The sequence below is a fragment of the Prorops nasuta genome, unplaced genomic scaffold (genome assembly GCF_024137725.1).
Source record: "Prorops nasuta isolate Cenicafe-Biocafe unplaced genomic scaffold, Cenicafe_Pnas_1.2 PNAS00017, whole genome shotgun sequence".
In the NCBI taxonomy this organism is placed as follows: Eukaryota; Metazoa; Arthropoda; class Insecta; order Hymenoptera; family Bethylidae; genus Prorops; species Prorops nasuta.
The window spans coordinates 226,861-232,860 of record NW_027116814.1 but is presented as its reverse complement, the minus strand read 5'-3'; positions in this window follow the sequence as shown (position 1 = coordinate 232,860).

Sequence of the window (6,000 nt, the reverse complement as noted above, 5' to 3'; positions counted from 1 at the left end):
GACTAACTAAAATATTGTGGAAGAGCAAAAAGAAAAAATATTCGACAACACAGCAAAGTAACTTGAAAGCTACACCCTTATTGGAAGTTTGTACTCCTTGCACCCATGAATGTTCCCAGTCTTCTCTATCTGATACTTCCACAATTGACAACGATGATGAATATAAGCCTAGTTTACGCGAAAAAGATAAATTGCCAGTTAAACAAATGCGTACTAATCTCTTAAACACGGCATTGGTTAGTTACCGTTACGGCGTTTCTTATAGAAGTACAGCAGCAATTAGCTCCGCAGTTTTGAAAGATATAGGATTAATTACTAATAAGGATTCATCTTTTGTTATTGACAAATCAAAAATACAAAGGAGTAGATTAAGAATTAGTGATGCTCTCCATGGTTTAAATAATAATTCCAATGTTCTTCAAGGCTTATATTTTGATGGTCGAAAAGACAAAACGATCGTTCAGGTTAAACAGGGAGCTAAATATTATAGAAGGACTCAAATAGAAGAACATATTTCTCTAATACAAGAGCCTGGTTCTTTATATATCGGACATATTACTCCTTCGTCTGGAACAGCAACTAATATAGTTGAAGGAATTTATGAGTTTTTGTCATATAACAAAACTATAGAAAATCTTAATGTGGTAGGTTGTGATAGCACAAATCTTAATACAGGATATAAAGGAGGTGTTATTCGTTTAATGGAGGAAAGATTAAATAGACCATTGCAATCGATAATATGCCTTTTGCACTTTAACGAGTTGCCTTTCAGGCATTTGATGCAATATCTTGATGGTACAACAAGTGGTCCTAGCACATTTTCTGGACCGATTGGGAAACAGTTAATTCAATGCGAAATTCTTCCTGTTGGCAAATTTAAAAAAATTAGTATTAATTTACCTGTACTAAATTTGAAGGAACTTAGCAAAGATCAAAAATATCTTTATGAGATATCTGAGGCAATTAGTTTTGGATGCTGCTCTCAAGATCTTGCGACTAAAAACCCTGGACCATTAGCACATTCTAGATGGCTAACTGCAGCGAATAGGATTCTTCGTTTATATATTAGCACTTTAAAACCTTCTGCAAATCTCAAAACATTAGTTACATTTCTTTTAAAAGTTTACGTTCCTTCCTGGTTTGCTATAAAAATACAAAATTCGTGCATTGATGGAAGCAAGCATTTTTGCAGGTAATTAGAAAGACAAGATATTTACCAAAATCATGTCGTAATATTATTGATACCGTTATTCAAAATAACGCGTATTTTGCCCATTCCGAGAATATCCTTTTATCCATGTTGGCTGATGAAAACAGTGATATAAGGCAAATAGCTGTTAATAGAATTTTAAATGCTAGAACCAGAGAAAAATGCAAAAACAAGATGCCACGTGTTTTTCATGTGCCGTCAGTCAACTTTAATTCTAAATCTTATCATGAAATGATAAGTTGGCCCACCGATCACGATTATTTAGATCCACCAATACTACGGTCTATTACAGACATTGAAATTCACATTTGTGTTTCCGACAATTCTAAGATAAGTTTACTAATCGGCGGTTTTCCATGCCATACACAAGCGGTGGAACGTACTGTGAAGATAGTAACAGAAGCTGCTCAACACGTGTGTGGTGTAGATGCTCGTGACAATTACATAAAGGCAACGTTACATGCAAGATCTATAATGCCTTTATTCAATACCAAAAATGAATTCAAAGGTCTGCCTGATGAGTAGTCGCACTAAACGGTTAAAGTTCTACTATTAATAAAATCCATCAATAGTTGGTTGATTGGGATGGGTTTAGGGATGAGTCCGACGTGCAGCTACCTTCTCGTGGTGGGTTCTGAGTTGTCTCATTTTCCTTTTTAGAGCAACCGAAGAGCTGCACTTTTAGAAAATACTGCATTTCTGTATCCCTGCTATTCATTCAGTTATATAAAAAATATAAGAGTTGGAAAAATTATTTAATCCCAACAAACTATATATCCATTCATCTTTCTTCTTACCTTCTGCAAATGCTAATAAAGGAACCTTGCACTTGTTATTCTCACGGATACACATTAATACACAAGTCATCACATGCATTGTTTTAAGTCGCTAAATCTCTTGCTTGGTATTTTGTATAGCATCCTTTCATATGATAACATAGAAATAGTCCTTTAAAATACAAGATTGAACTGGAAATAAAAAAATATAAAAAACTAATCTTTTGTAAAATTTCGTAAATTTCAAACGTGTTGCGGGGATAGTAAAAATTATCCGATCGCCATCAAACTTTGGGTACTCCTTTTATATATCTTAACACAAACTTTCCGCATCCCGCCGAACCAATTGCTGTGATTTCGATTTTTTCGATACACCCTACTGAACACCCTATATCGGGAGGACTCGCTTTATGAAGCGACTCAAGGCCAAGGACGTCGGGACAACGTATCACGCCGGCATCAACATGCTACTGAACAGTATGAATTGCCTAGCCTGCCCCGTGGTCGGAAAACAAAGTCTCGAAGGAGGAGGTCAGAAACATATTGCCCCCGAAACAGCCAAGTAAGGATACACGAGGAGGAGCGACGACAATACTTGTCATCGTACAGTTGCGATACTGGGTCAAGTACGGATTCTGACATGAATCTGAAAGTGGACTAGACTCTGAAGCAGAACTTCCCCAATCCTACAGGATATCAGAAGACAGAAGAGGACGGCGAAGAAACGGATCCGGATGTTCAGGAAGACGTGAAGATGGAGGCCGGAGAAGGGATCGATACAATCATTACTCAAACGATTCCGACATCTCCCATGTGTCTCCAGTACGAGGACATTATAGTAGAAGAACCAAAGCAGTGGACGCGCTTCATAAATGGCAGATAGCCTATAGTAACGAAAGTAAGGAGAGTGCAGATTCTTTCATCGAGCGCTTAGAACGTTGCTATCAAGGCTCTGGTATTCACAGACGTCACCTATTGCACGCCTTGCCTGTAGTTTTAACGGATCAAGCGGAAAAATGGTATCGGTTAATTGGCCAGTACACAACTTCATGGTCGGATTTCATTAAAAACTTCAGGAAACGCTTCGCCAGTCGAGAAAATAACCGGAAAATACGTGAACAATCTCGAAATCGGTTACAGAGAGAACAGGAGAACATTGTAGAGTTTGTGAAAAATATGGAAACGATATTTTCATATTTAGATCCTCCATTAAGTATCCACAAACGACTAAATATTATCCATGATAATCTGCGCCCTGCCTACTCTTAACGGATACTTAGGAGTCAATTCACTTCTTTTGGGGGATTGATTCGCCTAGGCCAGGAACTGGAGGATCACTGGATGAAGGACAGGCGCAGAAAGGGGAATATGGCAAGCGAAGCTGTCCCCGTTCCAAGCGCCACTTACAGCGGAACAAGGCGTAGTGGAAATAAGTGTGCTGCTGTATCTAATGTGGATGGCATGGACGAAGATATTGAAGGGGCTGCAGGTTCCAAACCACCTGGAGATAAAAAACCTCCGACTTCACCGAAAAAGAAGAAGGGTAAAAAGAGCAAGAAGGCTTCTAATGCCACCGCGGCTATTGCGGGAGGCTCGCTCCCAACCTCATCGTTATCGTTGGAAATCAATAATCTTCCAGAGGCTGGAAATCCTGCTAATCGGGTAATCAAAGTGCCCACCTCTAAGAAGCCTGAATATATAGTAAACCAGATGACGACACCACCAACTACGACCAATTCTACAAGTCCACCAGCTATACCTCAGCTAAAAGCCAGTAGTCCGAACGAGAGATCGAACCGTAATACACATCCATGCCATAACTGTAATCAGTTGGGGCATTGGGCCCCAGAATATCCTCGGCCTCGACGTCAAAATAGGCCATCTTCATCGGAAGCCAGGATAACACCTGAGGCCCAAAACTCTCGAGCTGGAACTTCGCCGGGAAACTAAAAGCGAGGCGGGAAGAACGGGTCTCGTCCCCCTCCAACCGATCTACAGGAGACCCCATAGATGAACTTTTGCTATCACCTACCCAAGTGGAATCACGGCTGCTAGCTGACTGCCCAATTTTTACCGAAGAATCCTACCCATTGGAGATTGTGGCATCCCCGGGACGACCACGGACAAATCCTCCCAACAGGGTGGATTAAGACTTTCGAGGATATGTTCAGCTCAGCATAGAAGGTCAAACTCTATATGGCCTAATCGACACTGGGGAAGAGCGCACAATATTAGGTGCCAACACTGCGCGAAGCCTATTACCTTATGCAAGCGATTATTCAAATTTTGGTGTTAAGCTTGCCGATGGGCAATTGTGCGCGGCTATTAAGGAATTACTGTTGCGATGGAATTTAAGCGACGAATCCGTGGAGTTTCCAGTTAGCCTGGCTCCATTTATAACCGTAGACTGCGTCCTAGGGATTGATTTCTTACGTCGATTTGCTGTGAAATTGGACCCGAATGCACGCGTTTGGTGCGCCGGTGTAGGTCCTTTGCGTCCGTATATATTACCAGGCGAACCACCTACGAATCTTCGGGAAGGGTTAGGTGTAATTGCGAATGTTACTTATAATGATAATTTTATTCAAACTTTTAGGTTTAGTGATAATAGACCTTCTATTGTTTTAAAAGTGTTAGGACATTGTATAAACGTTTTGTTAGATACTGGTTCAGCGAGATCGTATGTGGGTAATAAACTTTTGCATATTCTTAACCCACTAATCGATCGATCTGCGTTTGGGGAAATGCGTTTGGGAGATGGAAGTACTAGTGAAGTGCTAGGAACCGTACCCCTAGAGATGGATATCGACGGCAGTTGTCATACCATATACGTACGCTTAGCTCCCCGTCTAGACTATGAAGGCATCTTTGGAATGGACTTTATACATATGTTCGGCCTACAATTGAATTTGGATAGGTTTAAATGGAGAGTTCAGGGAGGACCCTGGCATTCGTTTACCCAGAGCTCCTGAAATCCTCCTTAGTGACAATGGTACCGAATTCATTAATAAGCAGCTTAAGACTTGTATAAGTGAACATGGTATTCGCTTAATAACTACACCCCCTTATTATCCCCGTGCGAATCCTGTCGAAAGAGTGAATCGCGTGATCAAAGGAATGATCTCGTCATTCATAGACTGGAATCAACGCACGTGGGACGTATATTTGCATCAGTTCCAATTCGCGATTAATAACTCGTTTCATAGCTCAATTGGGGAGGCTCCAAGCTTTGTCAATTTAGGACGAAGATTGGGAGCTGTCCGCATTGTTCAAAGTTCTGAAAAAGAAGTTAAACATATTGTAAAGACGGACCCCAATCAATGGAACGAGCGTATGTGACACTTGGAGTTACTCCGAGATTTGGTACAGCAACAAATGGAGAAGACTAGTCTCCGCCAGGCTCAGTATTATAATTAGGGTCCACGGGAATTAGCTTTCGAGTGGGTGATTTAGTTTGGCGAAAGAGCCACGTTTTATCTTCAGCTGCAAATGATTTCAACGCGAAATTGGCACCAAATTTTACAGGACCGTATCAGGTAGTGAGGGTTATTACCTCTACTGTTTACGAACTGTTAGATGCTGATTCGCGCTGTAACCCCAAGGTACACATTAGTCACTTAAAACCTTTTATTTCTGATTTTCCGGAATTCGTAACGAATCATACTGAGTCAAGTTTAGAGGAATCTGGTGAGAAAATAACGGAGGTGAGACCCTCTGTTTCCAGGATTAAACCCGTAACTGCCAGCCGTGCGTTGGAGATCGGAAACTCTGCTTGGAGGAAGCGATTGTGACCTCGTAAGTAGAAAATTGGTGGAGGATACTCCTTGTAATTGTCTGATTATATCTTTCCTTTATAATACCGACTATATATAAGTTGTTTGGTATAACCTTGCTTTTCATTTACCTTTTCCTTTAGAATACTTTCTTTTCTCTCACCCTCATGGGTTTCGTCTATGGGTGGGGGAGTTGTAACAAGGCAAATTCTCTTGCCTTGATACATAACTTGTTACTACT